The 24,153-nt window shown below is 42.3% G+C and overlaps 1 protein-coding gene across 1 annotated transcript in view; it reads left to right on the forward strand.

The window, feature by feature from the left end:
• The first annotated feature begins 1,783 nt into the window (after positions 1–1,783).
• The window catches only part of LOC141083083 (extracellular calcium-sensing receptor-like), a 142,969-nt gene continuing 120,599 nt past the window's right edge, over positions 1,784–24,153 (forward strand). The window contains exon 1 of the mRNA XM_073567252.1: positions 1,784–1,855. The gene's annotated coding sequence lies outside the window, so the exon portion shown is untranslated. The remainder of the gene's footprint in view (positions 1,856–24,153) is intronic.

Raw genomic sequence — 24,153 nt, forward strand, 5'->3', positions numbered from 1 at the left:
CGCTCTGGTTCTGACCCCATGCTCTTGGGATGATGTGGGATATTTGGGGGAGTAGTACAGTGGCTCTAGCTAACAGGATGATGTGGGATATTAGGGGTAGTAGTCTGGTGGCTCTGGCTGACAGGATGATGTGGGATATTAGGGGCAGTAGCCGGAGGCTCTGGCTGATGGGATGATGTGGGATATTAGTGGTAATAGTCCCGTGGCTCTTGATGGGATGATGTTGGGTATTAGGGGTAGTAGTCCGGTGGCTTTGACAGGATGATGTGGGATATTAAGGGTAGTAGTCCGGTAGCCTGGCTGATGGGATGATGTGGGATATTATAGTGAACTAGATTATGGCCCGATGCTATCGCATCAGGAGGATGCGATAGCATCACACCTCTTGCCATGTTAACCCTCAACACACACACTCCTCTCACCTTTCACCATCTCCACTCACTCTTTCACTCCACATACGACCCCTTCTCTCACTCTGTCTCTCATACTCACGCCGTCATCGCCGCTGCTCCACGATCCCCGACATCTTCTTCCGCCGGCGCCATCCTGGATCCAGACGATGTCCACGCCGGCGACATGTTCTTGCGGCGACGCCATCTTGAGTATCGTGAAATCCCGCCATACTCAAGATGGCGTCGCCGGAAGAACATGTCGCTGGCGTGGACGACGTCGGGATCCAAAATGGCGTCGGCAAAATCTCGCGAGTTTTCGCCGACGCCATTTTGGATCCCGACGTCGTCCTCGCTGGCCACATGTTCTTGCGGCGATGCCATCTTGAATATCGCAGGATTTCGCCGATCCAAAATAGCGTCGCCGCAGGAACATGTCGCCGGCGTGGATGCCGTCGGGATCCAAAATGGCGTCGGCGATTTCGCCAACGCCATTTTGGATCCCGACGTCGTCCACGCCGGCGACATGTTCTTGCGGCGACGCCATCTTGAATATCGCGGGATTTCGCCGATTCAAAATGGCGTCGCCGCAAGAACATGTCACCGGCGTGGAGGACATTGGGATCCAGGATGGCGCCGGCGGAAGAAGATGTCGGGGATCGTGGATCAGCGGCGATGACGGTGTGAGTATGAGAGACGGAGTGTGATAAAGGGTCATATGTGGAGTGAAAGAGTGAGTGGACGTGAGTGGAGATGGTGAAAGGTGAGAGGAGTGTGTGTGTTGAGGAGTGGTGTGTTGAGGGTTAACATGGAAAGAGGTGTGCGGTGACGTCACCGGTTACAACTGGACGGAAGTTGTTACAACCGGAAGCTGCTTAGGGCATTTATTATTATAGTGAATGTGGCTATGCGGAGTGGGCGGGGCTCTACTCTCAGCTTTGTGTATATAGATATAATCATTATAATTTGTCATAACTAACCATAGTTAGTTACTATGCCTGGGTAGCGTCGGGCTCTTCAGCTAGTTAAAAAATATTAGACACAATAGATTAAATTCTTTGCAAATTGAATACTTTACATTTCAATTTGCACAAAATGTCCAAAATGCCATCTTTTTCATATTGTAGAAAATTGTACCAATCACAGGAGGCTGACATGACCTCAGAAAGAAAGGGCAGCAGAGTTTTTGGCCTTGTAAACTAGGGTGTTTGTGCATTACCTAAGTGTATCCCATGATAACAGTGTTTGAATATTAGTGATGCCCATAATATTAGATAAGGTGGGCTGCTCAGCACTAACAGCCTGTGTGTGACCAGCACCCTATACAAGCTGCTTTTGTGCAATCTAATACTAAGCAATCACCACCTCTATGAGTTGGTAGGATGTGAGTGGTTGTCTCATCAGTATTTTGCACCTGTATTGCCTCCATCTTTACTATATGGGTGTGCTGCATCCTGAGAGTGCAGGTAAGCACTCCTGCCTCTTGTTTGCTGTATTGAATCTTGAGTTATTTGGAGAATTTTTATTCCTATTTTTGTGTTTCTGCTTTTATGTTTAGTATTATCACCTCGGGCTGCACGGTCTACCCCATAATGCCTTGCAGCTATCACACTACATGATATAGAAGAAACAATCCAGAGGAACTATCATAGACTCTATGAAAGCCTAGACAAGGAATGCAGCAGCTAATTTAGTGTGATGCTAGGATAGTGAGAGTACATCAGAACTCACAATTTTGTAATAGAGACAGGAAGATAAAACCTGAAAATCCTGAAGAAGTGCTTTAGAGAGTAAAATGTTGAAAAACTGAATCAGTTAAAAAGATGAGAGTATTAGTCTATGAATAATATAGGAATTCAACTGATATGGGGAGTAAAATAAGAGAGGTACAAGCAGGAGTGTCAGACTTAGGTTGTGTGCCCATGATGCGATTTTTAAGCGTTTTTGCTGCGATTTTCGGCGCGAAAACGCTGTGAAAACGTTTAAAAATCTTGTACAGAACGCACCCCATGCATTCCTATGGCATTCTGCACATGCTGTGCTAATGCTGCGTTTTTTCCGCGGTGGAATCGCATCGCTGAAAAAATCGCAGCATGCTCATTCTTTTGTGCGGAATCGCAAAGAATTGCCGCGATTCCGCACCCATAGGAATGCATGAGAACCGCTTACTTCCCGCATGTGGCTATGCCCACCATGCGCGAAGTTAAGCTTCTCATGTGCGGTTGGTACCCACGGTGTGGAGGAGAGGAGACTGTCCTCCAGGCCCTGGGTACCATATCCCTGTAAAAAAAAGAATAAAAAATAAAAAATCGGTGTATATTTACCTTCCGACGTCCCGCGCTGCCATCCCGGGCCTCAGCATTCCCAGTAATGCCTTGCTGCAAGGACCTGTGATGACGTAGTCTTGTGTTACTCTAGTGGTCTCGTGAGATCTCTATAGCAACGCGAGACTACGTCATCACAGGTCTCGCAAGGCATTACTGGGAACACTTAGGCCGGGATGGCAGTGCGGGACGCCGGAAGGTAAATATACCCCGATTTTTTATTTTTTTAGCATTTTAACATTCTATCTTTTACTATTGATGCCGCATAGGCAGCCTCAATAGTAAAAACCTGGTCACACTTGTCAAACACTATGTTTGACAAGTGTGACCAACCTGTCAATCACTTTCCAAGCGATGCTTCAAATCGCTTGGAAAGTGCTTGAATATCGCACGCGAAAATCGCGGCAAAATCGCGATCATAATCGCGGTGAAATCGCGCGGGGAAAAAAACGTGCGATTTCTGGGAAGGAGTCCGGTTTTCTGTGTCCGGATTTAAACGCTTCGAGGGCCCATAGCCTTAGGCTACGTGCATATGCTGTGGAATGGGGTGCGTATTTGGCCGCGCGGATTTTGTAAAATCACAGGTAAATCCGCAGGTCAAAAGACCTGTGGTTTATCTGGGGATTATCCTGTGGTTTGGCCCTGCGGTTTCACCATCTCCACAATGGTGGAGATAGGAAACCGCTGCGGATTCCACAGAAAGAATTGACATGTCAATTCTTTCTGCGGTTTCAAAAACCGCAGGAAAACCGCGCAGAGAAATCTGCACCGTCTGCACTGCGGTTTTGTATTCTCATAGGGAATAATGGTACTGTACACCGCAGCAAAAACTGCTGCGGATCCGCAGTGGCCAAATCCGCTGCGGAACCGCAGCAGAATCCGCAGCGTGTGCACACACCCTCACAGTGTTACTGATCAGTGATTTGGTGGAGCTGTCATTTGTCCTAGTGCATTTTACTTAGAATAAACACTTTTTTTCTTTATTCTTATTGCGAAAAAAGATGAAGCAAGACAGCACAATAGTTTTTACAGATAAAAAAATCTGAAATTAGTGTTAGGGCTCATACAGTTGTCAGTGATTTTTGTTGCAGGTGCTGGCTTTCTTGTCTTGTACCTACCTAGCATTTCTTATTCTGTGATTTTTAGAAAAAGAATTGTATTTTACTGAAACAATAGATTTTTTTAAAATGTAGACTTTATCAGTACTTGTCTGGTTTTGGACACCTAAGGCCGGTTTCACACTAGCGCATTTTCAGCGCGCGCACGGCCGGGGGTAGCTCCGCCCCCGATCCGGCTCTCTGCCCGGCGTGCCCGCCCCTTCCTTGTAGCGCCGCCTCCTAGCGGACAGCGGCGCCTGCGATCGGCGCACCCTATCTTTAGCATAGGGTGCGCCGATCGAGCGCAGGCCGTGCGCTAGTTGCGCTTTGACCTGCGCTGCGCACTTTTGACGGTGCGCCGTGCGCGCCAAAATCAAACTTTTCGGATTTTGGCGCGCACGGCGCACCGTCAAAAGTGCGCAGCGCAGGTCAAAGCGCAACTAGCGCACGGCCTGCGCACGATCGGCGCACCCTATGCTAAAGATAGGGTGCGCCGATCGCAGGCGCCGCTGTCCGCTAGGAGGCGGCGCTACAAGGAAGGGGCGGGCACGCCGGGCAGAGAGCCGGCTCGGGGGCGGAGCTACCCTCGGCCGTGCGCGCGCTGAAAAAGCGCTAGTGTGAAACCAGCCTAAATTACTTGTCCAATTTGGCAACCTATAATGTGGCCTTTTGCTACATTTTGCTTTCTTTATGTGTACCTAGATACCTAGCATATAGGTAACGGGGATTTCAGCTCATCAGTCTTGCAATATAATTGTCCTAAAGGTACATCGGCACATGAGATTGTCAGACATTGGTGAAAAGATATCCGACACTACGTGAATTAAATAAAATCTTCAAATTTATTTCATGAGCATAAATATAGACAGGACAGCTCAGTCAGCAAAATCAACACGTTTCAACCAAAAGGCCTTAATCATGATTGAAATATTTAAGACTAGAGTTGAGCGACTTTGGTCGGATCGGGTTTCGTGAAACCCGAATGAAACAAAATAAGTTTCAGATGAAACTCGTCCGACTAGAGCAAAAAAAGTCGGAGTTTCGTCCGACTTTTTTTTCCCATTGACTTGCATTGGGGTCGGGTTTCGGACGAAACTCCGACTTTGTTTTGCTCTAGTCGGACGAGTTTCATCTGAAACTTATTTTGTTTCATTCGGGTTTCACGAAACCCGATCCGACCAAAGTCGCTCAACTCTATTTAAGACCTTTTGGTCGAAATGCATTGGTTTTGCTGATTGAGCTGTACCTACCTAGCATGCATTATTGGGAAAGTTTGAATAATTGGGGTTAAAAAGATTGTCAAAGATTAAAAGGGTTGTCCACTACTTGGACAACCCCTTCTTGATCAAAATGTTTGGCCCCCCTATAAAACAATAAAACTTATACTCACCTCCTTTGCTTGCGCTGTTCCAGCGGTGTTGGCACTAGCAATCTCTCATGCAGTTGTAGGGACACTTGGCCCCAGTGCTCAATCAGCGCTGGCATCACTGTCTTTGTATATGGACAAATTAAACATGAAGAATGTTAGGCATCGAGTTTCTTCCTCTGCACAGGAGGAATCCCGAGCCTTGCCTTCTGCGGTCTCCCATCCAGTCTCAACCACAGAGGGAGCTGCTCAGCAGAAACGACAATCTCAACATCTCGCTCAGGCTAGTGCTGTCAGATTGGTTGCTGCTACCACCTCTGGTTCAGCTATAGCAACCCACACTAGCCAGCAGCTCTGGGGGCTAAGTCCTTCTTGCAGCCTCCTGAGCATGCCCGTGGGATGACCTCTCATTGGAGGTCGAAGGTCATGGTCAGGTCCTCAAGCAGCTCATATTGGACCAACAGGAAGGTCCCGGAAGGCTGTGGTTATAAAAGGATAGTATTATAGTATAGTATAGACCATGTGGAGTGAGTTTTGTATGCACGTATGTATGTCTCAGGTGAATGACTCACTATGACACCCCTACCTAAGCGTGTGTCTTTGGGGCAGAGTTCTGTGAATGTTCACTAGCGCTCACTTTGCCGAGCTCTGTGAGCCTAACAGGCTACGGCATTTATATTCTGCGGTATTGCGGTTCTGAGGTAACAGAGTCTGCCTCTGTAAACACCGGGTGACGTTAACCCGTGTGTTCATCTATTGTACCGCCATATAGCATCCGCCATTACCAAGTAGCAGTTAACATCTCTACACGGTGGACCCTGGGCTGCGAACGCACTTCATCACCATCTTATTATTATTTGGTGCGTTCCACTAGCCCGTAACAAAGAGGAAGCTTGGGCTACAGCTGATCTCGGACTTCCTCTTCAAGTTCAATTTAACAGAAGGCAGGAACAGTGACACCAGCTCTAATTAGGCATCAGCGTCACATGTCACAACAATAGCACGGAAGCACTGGAAGAGCAAGTGGCGACACCGCAGGAATGGCGCCAGCATTGGAGGTGAGTATAAGTTGTTATTTTATGGGAGCCAAGTGAAGGGTATGATAATAAGTCGTTCAAGCAGTAGACAACTTCTCTATTTATAATGTTGTACAAAATAAAAAGTATCAATGGCATTAAAAGGGGTAATATAAAAGAAAAATAAATTATGTACCACTGTTAAGAATTTGGGAGCTGCTAGCACAGCAGAAGCACCATCATGGAGTACTCCAGTACTCCTTCCCCATGGGCAGAACACTACTCAGACAACACAGGGTGAGGGTACCACACTATGGTTTAAATTTATTGGATCACCAAAAACCACAAGATTGGACAAATGACAAAGTCTCATCCTTCTGCTGGATTGTCGGAGATAAGAGCCTTCTTGACTTTGGGGCATCTAATTCCAACTACCCTAACCAGTTGCACCCTGCTTTTGGCAGGAACCAGAGAAGGTAGCGGTGAACTTACAGGCTGACGGTCCATAATGTTGCATGTGGCCAGGTGACTTGACTGTCCCAACCTGTGTTCTCCAAATGTCTTTGTGGTTTCAGTGATGGGCAGTGGAGAAGATCTGTATTCCACCAGCTGAAATCGTGGTTCATTGGCTGATGTCCCCGGTAAGTCCTCTTTCACACTTCAGTTTTTTACAATCAGTCACAATCCGCCAGGTTTTGAAAAAAATGGATCCTCAATTTTCTTTTGAGGATCCGTTTTTTTTCACCATTGACTTCCATTAATGGCGGATTGTGACGGATTGCTGTCCGTAGCATCTGTTTTTTTTGAGGATCCGCCAAAAGTTGCTGTCCGTCACCATCCTCAAAGATTTCAAAACGGAGCGTGCAACGTTTTTTTCTCTGGCGGATCCTCCAGACACTCATTTAACCCGAAATTCTTTCTGGGTGCCGGACAAAAAAAAAAAAATTCTCTCTCTCTCTCTCTTTCTCTCTCTCTCTCTCCCTCTCTCTCCCTCTCTCTCCCTCTCCCCCTGGCCAGCGGTTCCTTTACATTTCCTCATTTTCAGGATATGTCTGAAAACGGATCCTGTGCCATCCGTTCACATCAGTTGAGAACGGATCCGCTTGTCTGACTTTTTGGCGGATTTGAACTGATGCAAAAAACTGAAGTGTGAAAGAGGCCTAACAGGGGCAGGTCCTTTTTATATCCAGTAGGATTGGGGGAAGGTTGGGGAAGGAAATCCATCATTGTTTGATTGCCCAATTGCACTGCATATTTGTCCTCCAAGTTGTGCAGACTAATACACTGAAGGGGCTGATGCAATACGTAATCAGCAGGGATTCCACAAAATAACATGAAGCAAAGGTCAATGGACTGTCTCACATGAAACATCTCCTTATGTATCTCAACCTACTGAACAAAGAAACAGTACATCTAGCATAATTTGGAATAATTCACCCCCGCACAAGTGGCCAGATTGCCACTGTATCATCATACTAATGACCACTGCTGGCTCCAGCAACTCTGGCAGAAGCAATATGTGCAAAGGACACACTTGGCTTCCTTTTTCCTGTGGCAAGTGTATTAGTGGCAGGGAAGCAGAAGGCATAATGGATTGTCATCAATAGTTTCATTCACAGCTGGATGATGTTACGTCTGACTGACATTTTCAGTTGAATAAGGATTCTGCATAAAATGGTCAGCATGATCATAATAATTTTTGCACTATTTTTAATTAAAAGCTCAGTCAGTGCTCTGCCAGGTTACCATGCTTTTCCATACTGAGATCAATATGGATTTACTAAAGCTGTGTTTATTTAATACATCTTAAAATTGCCCAGAGACCCTAAAAGTGATATACACATCTTTTCATACAATTAGATTACCTGCAATTCAACCATGCTGACCATAAATCCAATTTTTAAAAAAAATTTGCTAAGCCTGGCCATTTCAAATTTCAAAAAGATTCAATCATTTCTAATAAATATTATTATAGGTATATGAACCCTTTATTAGAAAAAAGTTGGTGCACAAAGCCTTCTTAAAGAGTTAACATGAATTATCATCAGTGTAGCTCAGATATCAAATGATTTCACTTACTGTATGTCCCATAGAAAACATCTGATTAGTAGAAAATTATGCCTGGAATCAGTGCAGTCCTTTAGGGATGCAGAATGATTGTCTTGCCACCACTTCTGATATTTCAGTTACATGGGACTGCTTTACCATAGAGACATTTTCTTAGTCAGCACATTAATAATTACCACACTTAACCCTGTCATTATACGTTACTTCCCTTCTGGTCTTCTGCTGATACATGTAATTATAGTGACAGCATGTAATAACAGACTGTCATTTTCCTGGGATATAATCAGATCTTCCCATAGCCGATTTACAGATGGAAGGCAGGTGGGATTATATAAGGGCACCGTGGGGGGCCTCTATCCTGCTGGCCTGTATATAAGAGAGTGCAGAGTTTAATATTATACTCAGTGAATTTATTAATTTCTTATAGATTGTTTTACTCATAGAAAATCAAAATCCGGTTTTGCCCCGCATTCCCTCTTTGTTAACGACAGCATAAAGCCAGACGCTGCCTAAACTCTGTATTTCTATAGGGCACTTGCATTATGGAGATTTTTTCCTGAATTATTTAACTCTCTGTTGAGAGGTAAGCACTATCTATCTGTCTGTCCATCCGTCCATCTACTTTTGCACTTTCATCATGTATAGAATTACATTTCTGTTACAGACAGAGTATGGTCTTTTAGTAAACCTTATTGCTCTTTTGGATAAACAAAGAAAACTTATTAACAAAATGATTAGAAGCAAATGATACGTTGAATATAACTACTGTCCACCAATACAGCATTGCTTCTGACAGGACAGAAGTTTAAACATTTGTGCGTTGTGATAAGTCTTTGAATTAGTTTAAATTGTGATTATACTCAGAGATCGCACAAAACCATCAGAAACATTTTGCTATAATGCTCCTTTACCTGTATATTGCTGTTAGAGCAACTCCTGGGGTTCCTTGACTTTCCTCTCAGAACATACACATAGAGTTTTGTCCTTCCTTCCTTTTCATCTTGATTTATTATGAGTGGCGGAACACACTAAATAAAAAATATAAATAAAGTGTGCTCGCCGCTCGGGGTCCACCGTGCAGTAGTTGTTAAAACCGCTGCTAGATGGTGGCAGAGCAATCTGGCGGTAATGTGCCCAGGGCTGGATATCACCCAGATGCACTAAAGCAATCCCTGTTTATCTCTTGTATTAGCAACTCTGTGAGTTTGTGTGTCGCTGAGTCCCTGTGTTCTTAGAAGTAACCATGCTGAGCCTGTTAACGGAAAAAGGTCAGCGGAGTAGTTATAAGGGACAACACTATTCCCGCCTAGACCTACTGTAAACACAGATGTGAACGGCGTTGCAACTGCGAACGCGTACTAAAGCTGCGACAGCAGCGCGGCGTGAGACTTGCCGCAAGATAACACCGCAATAAAGCAGGCGCGATGTTTGATGCTAGCTGGTGTGCTTGTGGAGCAAAGGCGCGCTGGCGCTAATACTGGCTCTTAACTCATTCCCTCACACATTCGTAATATCATAGGAATGGGGTTTCAAATGAGTCATTCACCAGAACATGCACCCATCAACAAACACACAGCAAGAATGACTATACTAGCGCATGGCGGAACAGCCATGCGCACTTTTTATAGAGATGGGGACCTTCCGGAAGTCTCCAGAATCCTGAGCTGAACCAATGGAATCAGGAGCAGGACCTGAGCACCTGACTCCTGAACTCCAATGGGAGATCATCCCACGAGCATGCTCAGAAGATGAAATGAAGGACTTAGCCTCCGGAGAGAGTTGCTGTAAAGCAATCTCCTCTGCAATCTCTTCAGCAGTGGAAAGAGAGCAGGAGACTGCAGGATGTGAGAATCTAGATTCCTGCATAGTCAGGGCAGAAATCTGACTCCTAACATGATTCAACATAACCGAAAAGCATATTTTTATAAAGAACAAGATTTCTGAATCTCTGTAGGGAGTTAATAATGCTATACGTATCATTATGTGGCCACTCATTGGTTGATGTGAGTTTCAACCTATCAAGTTGATTATTGACATTTTTCAGTTTTGAATTGATTTAAAAAATGTAAGAAATTTGAGAAAAGGTTATCACCTTTTCATCAGCACTTGCTGACTACTGTTATATGTTTTACTGCAGGATATTTCTGCACAATTGTCATTCTGTGCTCTCTGTTTGTGTTTGAGTCAGTGGGTGGTATGAAGAGTGTCCTACTGACTTGTTCATATGTGTGCATGTCACATGTGTTTTTAATCCAGTTTTTTCCATGCCTATGCATGATTTGAGAGACCCCACCCCTCTCTTATGTGACATGCACATAAAGAGCTGGCTTACACCACGTGCCCATACTAGGAAGCGGCCTATCTTCATCCTGTTCATTTAGACACTGTTCACATGTTCAGGTTTTAAATACATTAGATAGGGACTGCTTCAATAGGGTTACCTTGACGTGGTGAAGCAGCTTGATATACATTTTTTTGCAAAAAAGTGTATCGACTAAATACCTTGTATTTGTTATCATCTTTTCATCAGCACTTGCTGACTACTGTTATATGTTTTACTGCAGGATATTTCTGCACAATTGTCATTCTGTGCTCTCTGTTTGTGTTTGAGTCAGTGGGTGGTATGAACAGTGTCCTACCAACTTGTTCATATGTGTGCATGTCACATGTGTTGTTAATCTTGTTTGGAAACTTGTAGAGATGAGTAAACTTGTTCGGATATGTGTTCCGATTGCTGATCATTTTTGTCAAATTCATCCAATGTTTGATAAATCAGTTTCCACTAATGCTTTTGTTAGGACTTTAGGTAGAATAATAGCGCTGTATGATGAGTGGGGGGATGTGTTTGATGAGGGGATGGGAAGAGGTCAATCAGGGTGCAGAAACCATGCACAACGTCCAGACACAAGGGCTTGTGCCATTGGATGCCGTAGTCACATGCCCTTCTTCATATAAAAAGCAGAAATGTGGCTTTGGTGCCATTTTCTGAATGTTCATCACAGTTCTAGACTTTCAACGTTGAGTCGTCAATACAAAAACATTAGTAGGAACAGCAGTGTAGGTGGTAGAAGCAATTTCTGTGAGTCGTTTGACACATTTTTTAAATCATCCCATGCACCAGCAGAATAGAGTACAAGTCTGACACATAGGGAACGTCTGTAGAGGATGGTGCAGGAGTATCTCAAGCTCAATATTGATGCCATCAGAGGGGTTTGGATCCTTTTGTATTTTTGTATGGAAGAGTGGCCTGAGTTCGCCAGTCATGTCTTGGAGGTTTTGCGATGCACAGCAGCCAGCGTTCTCTCAGAACCTGTCTTCAGCACTGCTGGTGGTGTCCTGACAGATAAGCGCATCCGGCTATCCGTTGAAAGTGTAGACCGCCTAACTTTCATCAAGATAAACAAGTCATGGATCTCCAATGACTTTTGCATTCCAATAACAAACTGGGCAGACTTGGCGATGGTGCTGCATTGATCTTGCATTATTGCAGTCTGTGATATCTTTGTTGTCGCTCTGTGGCTGCTTTTACTACTGCTGCAGATGTTACTATCAAGTGCCTTGGTGGCCAACAATCAGAAGGTGTGTCCACCACTGTACCTTTTATAATTTGCCTTTTTTTAAAGCACCTAATATTCCTCCTATTCCTCCTCCTTTTTCTTCCTCCAGAGTCACGACAAGCCAAATTTTTGGTAAATGGAGATTCTTATTCATGTCTCCTTGTTTTTGTTGCCTGTAGCGACTGTGGTCAAAGACCACCATTATACTATTTCTACTCTGTTGAAATTGATGCCACTTTAGTGGTTTGTGTCCATAATTTTTTGAAATGTGGATATACCAAGTTGGGTCTCCATCTGGTGGGTTGCTTGTAGTGGAAGGGGTTTCAGAGCATTAGGCCTACACCTGTCACTCATCCACCTCTTTGTAAGCTAGAAATGCTGGGCCAGGAATTGTCCCATCCATCTATGCTGTGCCATCGTGAAATTTCTTCTTTGGGTCAATAGATGCCACTTTTCCTGATGTCTGCCCCTAAGTTTTTGGAAATGTTGGGTCTCCTTCATTTGTGTTGGCTGTAGCAGTAGGGCTCCTAGACCGGCAGACCTGCACTTATTTCAGTTAACTCACTGTGTTATTATCTTTAAATGTTTCTAACAATAATAGTCTATGAGACTGATATTTGTGCTCCCTGAGTGTGGCTGAGGAGAAAAGCAGTTTGAGCTGTTGCATGAGGTATCAGTGCTCCCAGCACAGCAGGCCTACACCAGTCTCTCACCCACCTCCTAATTTTAACTTAAATTCAAAGGTCTGAATGTTGACCCAGACCCTGTCTCATGAATGGCCCATGGCTGACTGCTGCTGTGCCATTACAAAATTTCTACTGTAGGTCAATTGATGCCACTTTTCCTGGGTTCTGCTACTAATTATTGCAAATGTTTGGATTGGGTCACCTTTCTGTGTTGCCGGAGTTTGGCACAGCTCTCAGATTACCGGGCCTACATCTGTCACTCATCCACCTGTTACTGATCAATTTTTAAGCTAGAATTGTTGATCCAAGCCCTGTCCCTTGCATCGATGCTGCACAATTATTCTGTTTGTACTCTGGGACACTTTTCCTTGTGTCTGCTCCTAATTTGAGCTGTTTTGGCAGCTTTTGGGCCCCGCTAGAGGTGTTGTCTATGTGTTTAGTTTTTCCTCTCTTCAAATTCAATGAGTTTAGATAAATTCGGAAAACTGTTAGGTGAATAACAGGAAGTTTGCCGATCCGAGCAGAACTGAACCTTAAACTGTTCGCTTATCTCGTTAATACCTTTATAAAATCATGAGGTCACATGTGTCCGCTGCAACCAACCACTAACTGTAGTGATGACTTCAGTGCTGTCAACTTGTTACTGCTACAGCCACTGACTGTTTGCAGTGGTTATTTTGTGACATGCCATACTGTCATTGGAGAGAAATAAAATTTAGCACTCAACTCACGAGAATCCCTTGCAAAACTTTTTAATGCAGTCGAAAATAAGCTATAAACGTTTCTGTCATCAATGGACTTTCATCAGTTTTCTGCAGTGTATAGTATTCAAAACAAAAATAATACATCACAATTGTAAGAATATATATTCTTATAATTGTGATGTATTATTTTTGTTTTGAATACTGTACACTGAATTATATATTCTTACAATTGTGATGTATTATTTTTGTTTTGAATACTGTACACTGCAGTATACTGATGAAGGTCCAACTCCATGCAAATCATTGTCTCTCATAAAGAGTGTCCAATGCGGTGTCCGCCGCTGGTTGGAATGGAAGGCAGTAAGCCTGTGAGAAAATACGTCACCGGAAGTGATGTAGGCATGCGTTCCAACGGCTCGCAGTGTGTGCAATCCACAAGCCTAACAACGTATGACAGCTGCTGTAGGTGACGTGCAAAACAGGGAAAAGATGTCATAATGTCTGAGTGGAATGTAAAATCATAAGTAATGAAGCAGCCGAGCAGGAATGGAGGTTCAAGTGAAGTCCAAGGGAGAAGATCAGGCAGTGAATTGCGGGACATAATCAATATAAATGGCTCTGTGAAAAAAGACAAATTGGTTAATAGAATTGCAATAGCAGGATCACATAACTGCAACAAATCTCTATTAAAGAAAGACATGTAAAATGCGAAATTCAGGAAAAGTATGACCTGATTTTAAAGAACAATCTCATTATGCAGATATGAAGTCATGAATTAAATGATAGGTCAATTGTAAAAAAAAGGGCAAAACAGGGTCCATATATGATAATAATTATTAATGCCTTAAGGATGGGATGGTTGTCATGGTCAACGTGTGTCTGGACGCAGATGTTACCGCAAGGCGAACCCATAACACACATGACCCTGGATACAGCGCCTCCAGTGGGGCGAATTTAAATAATAAAACGTGCAGATGGATACACCGCCTCCACCTGGCAAATTTAGGAATTACACGTTATACATACATTCTGGAAACCCCGCCTCCAGTACGGCGAATTTAAATAATAAGGGAAACCTGGGAAACATTAACAATGGTGGGCCCTGCGATAGGGAAAAGGGAAGTGGAGACCTCCTGAGCTCCCCTGAGCCAGTGTCCCTGCACTCCTAGCGTTCCCTATGCCGGTTCCGCTCCGGGCGCCGCACGCGTACCTCAACGCCCTTGCTCGCCCTGACCCTAAACCCTCACTAGGGAATTGGTCGGTGCGGAAACTAATCCCACCACTGCACTAACAACACACATGAGGGAAAGAGACAATACAGGGGGACACCACTTAGCTTTATGCTCTGTGCTTATGCTCTTGCCACAGAGCCCTCCACCTGACTGCGTCTTCTCCTCCACCCGGATCCATCACCATAACAGGATCCTTCACCAAAGTGCTGCCTTGGAGTAGAGTCCACCACCAGTTGCTGCTGCTTAGTAACAGAGTCCCAAGGAAGAGTTCAGCTTCTGCCACGAAGTCAAGCATGCTTGAGTCCAGCTCAGCAGCCAAGTCCCACATGGTGAGTGCCACCCTCCATAGTAGCCACTCCACCAGACCATGCAGACACTTCCCGCTGACACCATCACTGCGACCCCACCACGCCATGCCAGCCCTTCGTCCAGACACCATAGCTGACACACATCCCCCTTGGCTAAGCTGCGCAGGACTCCTCCTCAGCTCCATCCTTCCACCAGGCTCTCACAAACTCAGAATCAATCAATCAGTATCACCAGCAGTGATTACACACCCTGAGACTCATTTATAGAGCCCCACACCTGATTCATAATTATGTGCGCATTAACCTAAAGTGCGGTACCACTAACCACCACCGGGGACAGTCAAGTCACTTTGGCAACTTGCCAAAAGGAAAAAAAAGTCACTCTGTGCTTTTAAAACTGTCAGATCAAATTCAGATCATGACAGTACCCCCTCCTTAATGAGGGGCCTCTGGACCCTCAAGACCACTCCTCATTAGGGAAACACAGCGGGGACGCCCAGATCCTGAGTTCACCCCACCACTACCTGACACTTCAGGTTTATGACAAACACACCGCTGGTATTGGCAATACAGTTCATTTTGGAGGCACCACTCATCTCCACAGCGCCAACCTGGGGAACGAGTTTATGTATGTGTATGTTTGCTATGAGCTGATCAGGCTCCACAACACACTTCCACAAGATGTTTTTTGGTGGCACCCATACACGCTCGTTCACACACAGGTCCGGTCCTGAACGTTTATTGCACACATTCGTTAGTCATAAATTTGGTGAACTCATTCTGGACTTGACAACAAGGGAGTCCCCCTGCATCACCACACTCACACCCCCGCTATTCACCAAGGGGTCACCACCCTCCAACCCTCTTCACCATGAGGTCTGCGCCTCCCCGGGTTGGTTAATGGTGAGGGTTGAGATTTGTCCCTACTCCCCCGCAGCACACCTGCTGCTCACACCAGGAGGAGAGGGGACCAGATATGGAGGAACATACACTCGCTGGTCACCTCCACACGACCAGGAGGGGGCGGCATTAAAGATTTGGCGTGAGCCCCACGGACTCTACACCAGTCTGCTCATCACTGGAATGTACCCCTTCACCTCGGGGAATACCAAGCAGCTCCATGGGGCACCATTCCTCCCACCTGCCTGGGTACGCTCGCGTGCATGAGCAAGTCCCGCTCCCCAGCAGCGACTCTAGGGGCTTTTAGCCAGATCACAGCCGCCATTTTTTTTTTTTTTTTTTTTTTTTGGTTCTCTGAGCAGAGGCCCCAGACCCTGACAATTACTCACAGGTCTCCACATGGCCAAAAGCTCACCAGAAAAAAAAAACTGTTGGGCTGGTGATAATACAAAAAGGGTGGGGGAACAAGAGGTGCAATAGTGCCCTATCACTAGTGACACTACGATGTGAGTGGTGTAATGCAGTTCCACTCACCTATTCCGGTTGTGTGACCCACAACTGGCTTGAAGACATAACACAGTATCAGCTGCTGCAGGACCTCCACCGACCACTCCAAAGTGGAAAAACTGCCAGAGAATATGGGAAGCAAGATGTGCCACAGTCCGCGCTGTTGAATCCACAAAATCACCTGGGATGCAAGATGTAGTAACAAAGTACTGCTTTATTCCTTCCTACGCGTTTCGGCGCCCTTCCTGGCACCTTCCTCAGGGATATTACACCAGCCATAGGAGCAGGGAATTTATAGCCCCTTCCATTAGCAATTATGGGTGTGTTCTGTTTACATATGATGTCATAATGGTCATCACTGGGGGAGGGGCCAGCATTTTTGGCACAATTTCACACAAATAACATAATAAAACAAGAAAATCCTTCAAAATACTTGCTAAAATGTACATAAAAATCCTACCAGTAAAATGATATAAAGACCTTCATAAAAATTGCAGCGGAAACATTGCCAAAGTATCCAGACTGTCAATGCAAAAACAAAAAAATTTTTTTTAAAAAATATTATCTCCCGACTTTCAGGGTAGTAGAACCCATGTGTTTACTGGTTTCATTTTTTTCTCTTGTGACTTATGTTGAGCGCCACCGTTCTGCTGGTATCAGTGCCTTTGGAACATAGGTTCTATGAACTATTTTGTCACAAAACTATCCTGTTAAATATGTGATACTATGGTTTGTTAAAAAATTATTATAAAAAATTGCAATGAACAATTTTCTTTATTTTTGTTTTGTAGGAGGGAATCAAGGAGCGATGCCACTATTAAATAAAATGGATTATTTCTAAAATTAACTGCTTTTAAAAAACTTATTTTTATTTTCATTTTTATTTTTATTATTTATTATCAATAAAGAATTATCTAAAAATTACTATTATATAATCGTATTATTAAAAATGGCCTGAAGAAAGTATCTATCATCTTCCGTATAGTTATGGTCAATATTTTATATATTAATTGTGGTGGTGTCACCCATGAAACGTGTGTCTTTTGGTCTAGCACACCTGGGTTCAAGTCACAGGTCTCCATGCAGGCATAAATGACATAGTCTTTTGTAATATCAGGAAAAATTATAAATTGTTATGAGCTTATGCATATTAAATTAGGGAATTGTGAAATTCTAGATAGGATACCAACTTTGATATATATTTAAACAAAATAAATGTGTCATTAGGTGTATGTGAGACATTAAGTGTTTAGATATACCCGTGCGATCAAAAAAGTAGTCAGATGAAAAAATAAATAAAATGAAAAAAGATAGAATGAAAAAATAAAGTGAGGTTTGCTTAAGTGTGTGACATAAGGATGCAGGAATTCCTCCTACTATGGTGCGCCTTTCTTACCCACTCAGGATGTGACCAAGAGAGGGGGGGGGTTGGGGGATTATAATTTATATTAGTTCTGAAATTATGTTTAGCCCTCTCGGTTTTAATGTGTCCAGTTTAAACATCCAATATTTTTCACGTTTTTTGAGCAGCTCGAATCTGTTGGGTATATTCACTGCTATATGATCGATCGGGGTTATCTTGATTGCTGTTGCATCTCTGTTATGATACGTGTCATAATGGAATGACACTCCATGTGCTCTATACCCACTCTTTATATTTGAACGATGTTTGTTTAGCCGCTCATGAAGTGGTCTGATAGTTCTGCCAACATACTGCATGCCACATGGACACTCAAGCAGGTAAATTACAAACTCTGTAGAGCAATTCATGTCATGTTTAATGGTAAAGGATTCATTCGTTGATGCGGATTTAAAGCTGCTTGTCTGTTGGATGCTCCGACAACAAAGGCATCTATTTTTTCTACATTTTGATGTCTTTTTCTGCAGTACTTTGGCATAATTCGTGGTTGTCTTCTGTTTGAGCCTACTAGGAGCTATTATCCCTTTAATGTTTGGCGCCCTGCGGAAAGTAATTCCTGGTCTATCAGGTACAATGGATTTTAATATTGGATCACTTAGAAGTAAGTGCCAGTGTCTATGAAGGCATTTTTTGATTGACTTGTGACAATTATTATAAGTCGTTATAAAATTAAATGCTTTATTCTTCTCTGTCCCTTTTCTGTCTTTCTGTATAAGGAGGGTTTCTTGCGGGATTTCTCCACTGTGCTTTTGTGTGCTGGATATCAATTTTTTTGGGTATCCTTTCTCTAGGAATCTTTTTCTGAGTATTTCAGATTGAGAAGCGTAGTCATCCTTGGAAGTGCAATTCTTCTTAATCCTTCTAAATTGATTGGCCGGTATATTACGCAGCCATTTTGTGTAATGTCCACTCCTGAAGTCAATATATGAATTCCTGTCCGTAGGCTTAAAGTATGTTTTTGTATGTATCCTTGTGCCATCAGAGAAAATTGTTAGGTCCAGGAAATTGATGCTTTCTTCATGTATTGTTCGTTCAAAATTTATCCCCCAGTGGTTATTAATGATGTCACTGAAAAACTCCTCCATGTCACCAACTTCCGTGTCCCAGATCAGGAATAAGTCATCAATAAACCTTTTATATAAAACCAAGCCATTCTTGTATTTGTTTCCATATATATGTATGTCTTCAAAAAGACCCATAAAAAGATTAGCGTACGAACAAGCTGTTTTCGAACCCATAGCTGTACCATACTTTTGATGGTACATGTCACCATCAAAGGTGAAAAAGTTATTGTTTAATATGAAATTTAGGCCATCCAGAATGAAGTTGATGTTCCTTATATCCAATTGTATGTCTCTTTTTAGGTAGTATTCAATACAGAGTAATCCTATTTCATGACCTATATTCGTGTACAATGATGTAACATCCATGGTGACAAATCTATATGATTTTTTCCATGTGATTCTTCCCAAAATCCTGATCATATCCGTAGAATCCTTAATATAGCTTTCTAATTTCACCACGTATTTCTGTAAATTTCTATCAATATAGGTGGCAAGGTTACTTGTCAGGGAATCAATTCCTGAGATTATTGGTCGCCCAGGGGGATTGTCCAAGCTTTTATGAATCTTGGGCAAGTGGTGTAGGAATGGAATGGGGGGTTGCCTTTTTATTAGAAACTTCTTTAAGTCCTTATTAATTATCCCCTGTTGGAATGCCATGTTTATTTTTTGATTGTGTATTTTTGTTAATGTGGGGTACGGGTTATTTTTTACTTTCTCATAGTATTTAGTGTCCGACAATAATCTTAATGCTTCTTTTTTATAATCATTGGTGTTTTGTATCACTATGCCGCCCCCCTTATCGGCTGCCCGAATTACTATTTCACTATTCTTACCCAAATTTTTCAGGGCTGAAAAATTTGGGTAAGAATAGTGAAATAGTAATTCGGGCAGCCGATAAGGGGGGCGGCATAGTGATACAAAACACCAATGATTATAAAAAAGAAGCATTAAGATTATTGTCGGACACTAAATACTATGAGAAAGTAAAAAATAACCCGTACCCCACATTAACAAAAATACACAATCAAAAAATAAACATGGCATTCCAACAGGGGATAATTAATAAGGACTTAAAGAAGTTTCTAATAAAAAGGCAACCCCCCATTCCATTCCTATACCACTTGCCCAAGATTCATAAAAGCTTGGACAATCCCCCTGGGCGACCAATAATCTCAGGAATTGATTCCCTGACAAGTAACCTTGCCACCTATATTGATAGAAATTTACAGAAATACGTGGTGAAATTAGAAAGCTATATTAAGGATTCTACGGATATGATCAGGATTTTGGGAAGAATCACATGGAAAAAATCATATAGATTTGTCACCATGGATGTTACATCATTGTACACGAATATAGGTCATGAAATAGGATTACTCTGTATTGAATACTACCTAAAAAGAGACATACAATTGGATATAAGGAACATCAACTTCATTCTGGATGGCCTAAATTTCATATTAAACAATAACTTTTTCACCTTTGATGGTGACATGTACCATCAAAAGTATGGTACAGCTATGGGTTCGAAAACAGCTTGTTCGTACGCTAATCTTTTTATGGGTCTTTTTGAAGACATACATATATATGGAAACAAATACAAGAATGGCTTGGTTTTATATAAAAGGTTTATTGATGACTTATTCCTGATCTGGGACACGGAAGTTGGTGACATGGAGGAGTTTTTCAGTGACATCATTAATAACCACTGGGGGATAAATTTTGAACGAACAATACATGAAGAAAGCATCAATTTCCTGGACCTAACAATTTTCTCTGATGGCACAAGGATACATACAAAAACATACTTTAAGCCTACGGACAGGAATTCATATATTGACTTCAGGAGTGGACATTACACAAAATGGCTGCGTAATATACTGGCCAATCAATTTAGAAGGATTAAGAAGAATTGCACTTCCAAGGATGACTACGCTTCTCAATCTGAAATACTCAGAAAAAGATTCCTAGAGAAAGGATACCCAAAAAAATTGATATCCAGCACACAAAAGCACAGTGGAGAAATCCCGCAAGAAACCCTCCTTATACAGAAAGACAGAAAAGGGACAGAGAAGAATAAAGCATTTAATTTTATAACGACTTATAATAATTGTCACAAGTCAATCAAAAAATGCCTTCATAGACACTGGCACTTACTTCTAAGTGATCCAATATTAAAATCCATTGTACCTGATAGACCAGGAATTACTTTCCGCAGGGCGCCAAACATTAAAGGGATAATAGCTCCTAGTAGGCTCAAACAGAAGACAACCACGAATTATGCCAAAGTACTGCAGAAAAAGACATCAAAATGTAGAAAAAATAGATGCCTTTGTTGTCGGAGCATCCAACAGACAAGCAGCTTTAAATCCGCATCAACGAATGAATCCTTTACCATTAAACATGACATGAATTGCTCTACAGAGTTTGTAATTTACCTGCTTGAGTGTCCATGTGGCATGCAGTATGTTGGCAGAACTATCAGACCACTTCATGAGCGGCTAAACAAACATCGTTCAAATATAAAGAGTGGGTATAGAGCACATGGAGTGTCATTCCATTATGACACGTATCATAACAGAGATGCAACAGCAATCAAGATAACCCCGATCGATCATATAGCAGTGAATATACCCAACAGATTCGAGCTGCTCAAAAAACGTGAAAAATATTGGATGTTTAAACTGGACACATTAAAACCGAGAGGGCTAAACATAATTTCAGAACTAATATAAATTATAATCCCCCAACCCCCCCCCTCTCTTGGTCACATCCTGAGTGGGTAAGAAAGGCGCACCATAGTAGGAGGAATTCCTGCATCCTTATGTCACACACTTAAGCAAACCTCACTTTATTTTTTCATTCTATCTTTTTTCATTTTATTTATTTTTTCATCTGACTACTTTTTTGATCGCACGGGTATATCTAAACACTTAATGTCTCACATACACCTAATGACACATTTATTTTGTTTAAATATATATCAAAGTTGGTATCCTATCTAGAATTTCACAATTCCCTAATTTAATATGCATAAGCTCATAACAATTTATAATTTTTCCTGATATTACAAAAGACAATGTAATTTATGCCTGCATGGAGACCTGTGACTTGAACCCAGGTGTGCTAGACCAAAAGACACACGTTTCATGGGTGACACCACCACAATTAATATATAAAATAGTGACCATAACTATACGGAAGATGATAGATACTTTCTTCAGGCCATTTTTAATAATACGATTATATAATAGTAATTTTTAGATAATTCTTTATTGATAATAAATAATAAAAATAAAAATGAAAATAAAAATAAGTTTTTTAAAAGCAGTTAATTTTAGAAATAATCCATTTTATTTAATAGTGGCATCGCTCCTTGATTCCCTCCTACAAAACAAAAATAAAGAAAATTGTTCATTGCAATTTTTTATAATAATTTTTTAACAAACCATAGTATCACATATTTCACAGGATAGTTTTGTGACAAAATAGTTCATAGAACCTATGTTCCAAAGGCACTGATACCAGCAGAACGGTGGCGCTCAACATAAGTCACAAGAGAAAAAAATGAAACCAGTAAACACATGGGTTCTACTACCCTGAAAGTCGGGAGATAATATTTTTTAAAAAAAATTTTTTTGTTTTTGCATTGACAGTCTGGATACTTTGGCAATGTTTCCGCTGCAATTTTTATGAAGGTCTTTATATCATTTTACTGGTAGGATTTTTATGTACATTTTAGCAAGTATTTTGAAGGATTTTCTTGTTTTATTATGTTATTTGTGTGAAATTGTGCCAAAAATGCTGGCCCCTCCCCCAGTGATGACCATTATGACATCATATGTAAACAGAACACACCCATAATTGCTAATGGAAGGGGCTATAAATTCCCTGCTCCTATGGCTGGTGTAATATCCCTGAGGAAGGTGCCAGGAAGGGCCCCGAAACGCGTAGGAAGGAATAAAGCAGTACTTTGTTACTACATCTTGCATCCCAGGTGATTTTGTGGATTCAGCAGCGCGGACTGTGGCACATCTTGCTTCCCATATTCTCTGGCAGTTTTTCCACTTTGGAGTGGTCGGTGGAGGTCCTGCAGCAGCTGATACTGTGTTATGTCTTCAAGCCAGTTGTGGGTCACACAACCGGAATAGGTGAGTGGAACTGCATTACACCACTCACATCGTAGTGTCACTAGTGATAGGGCACTATTGCACCTCTTGTTCCCCCACCCTTTTTGTATTGATACAGTGAATCATCGTTTCTGTGGGAGAGTGACGGTGGTTGGGGCTTAGCATCCCGTTTTGGAACAGAGTGCTGCATAAATTTTGCTTGATAAGATGGACTATTTGCGTGGAAGATTTGCTTCCAGAGAGAAGTTGATACAACGCACCATAGGTACTGGTCGAACATCTTCTGAGGATAATGTGACTGGTGGTGAGAACTTTGGCGATGAGGAACTTAAGACTATGAAGGAACTTTTGCATGCTTTGGAGGATGCCCTCAAAAAGGAGGTGCAGTATGGCATTGATGCCCGGTTTTTGGCTGTTTACATAGAGGAGAACATCTGCCCCAGGGGGCTAAGATTGGTATTGAATTCTCCATTTCCTGATGATAATGACTTTACTACAAATTGGAACTTTGTTTTGAGAAAATGTATGAACACGCTGTTGAGTATTTTATGTGATAAAAGGTCAAAACTTGCAGATGCTGCAACAGAAGAAATTAACATAATCAGTGCAAGCTTGAATAGGTTTAATGCATGTACTGAATTTAAAAGAATATATTCTAATATCAGCACTAGTTTGACGCAAATCGAACACGATACAGTAATTAGGAAGTCCAGGAAGCTCAACAGAGATAGACAGGACTTTTCCCAGTACAAACCTGAGATGGAGAATAATACATATAGGAGGAATAGAACTCCCACACACCACAAAGAGCATAGAGGAAGGAGTTTCTCCAACAGCTCCAGGAGGGGTAAGACCCCTGGTGAGAGAGATACAAGAAATAACACTAGTAATAGTCAAGACAGTCAAAATACTATAGATTTTAGGAAGAATAATACGGAGATAGCACCTATTGGGAACAAAATGCAGACAGAGACAAAAACAGTGTCTAGGCACGGTCCTGAAAAATCCAGCACACAGGGACTGAACCTAAGATCTACGGTGACTGTGAGCACTAATGAAATTGAGACAATGGATGAGGAGGAAATAGATAGCAAAGAGGAGTCAAGCCTTTTTCCAGATGAAATATTGGATGATGAGGGTTTCATCGTGATAGAGAAATTACCTAGCAGCATGACAAGATTAATCAATGGGGATAGGAATATAAACAAAGAAGCATCCAATAACGAGCCAGCTAGCAGCAATCAAGTCATTACTGTAGCACAAGTACATAATAATGCAGAGGATCCAAAACCTGTTGGAACTGGAACAGTTAATGTTGATGAACATCTTAACAAAATCAAAGAACTCATCGATAGAATCAACAGAGAGAGGCCCCTAGACCCAATC

This window comes from Dendrobates tinctorius, unplaced genomic scaffold, assembly GCF_039654945.1.
Source record: "Dendrobates tinctorius isolate UK_male_01 unplaced genomic scaffold, ASM3965494v1 ptg000019l, whole genome shotgun sequence".
Taxonomy (NCBI): Eukaryota; Metazoa; Chordata; class Amphibia; order Anura; family Dendrobatidae; genus Dendrobates; species Dendrobates tinctorius.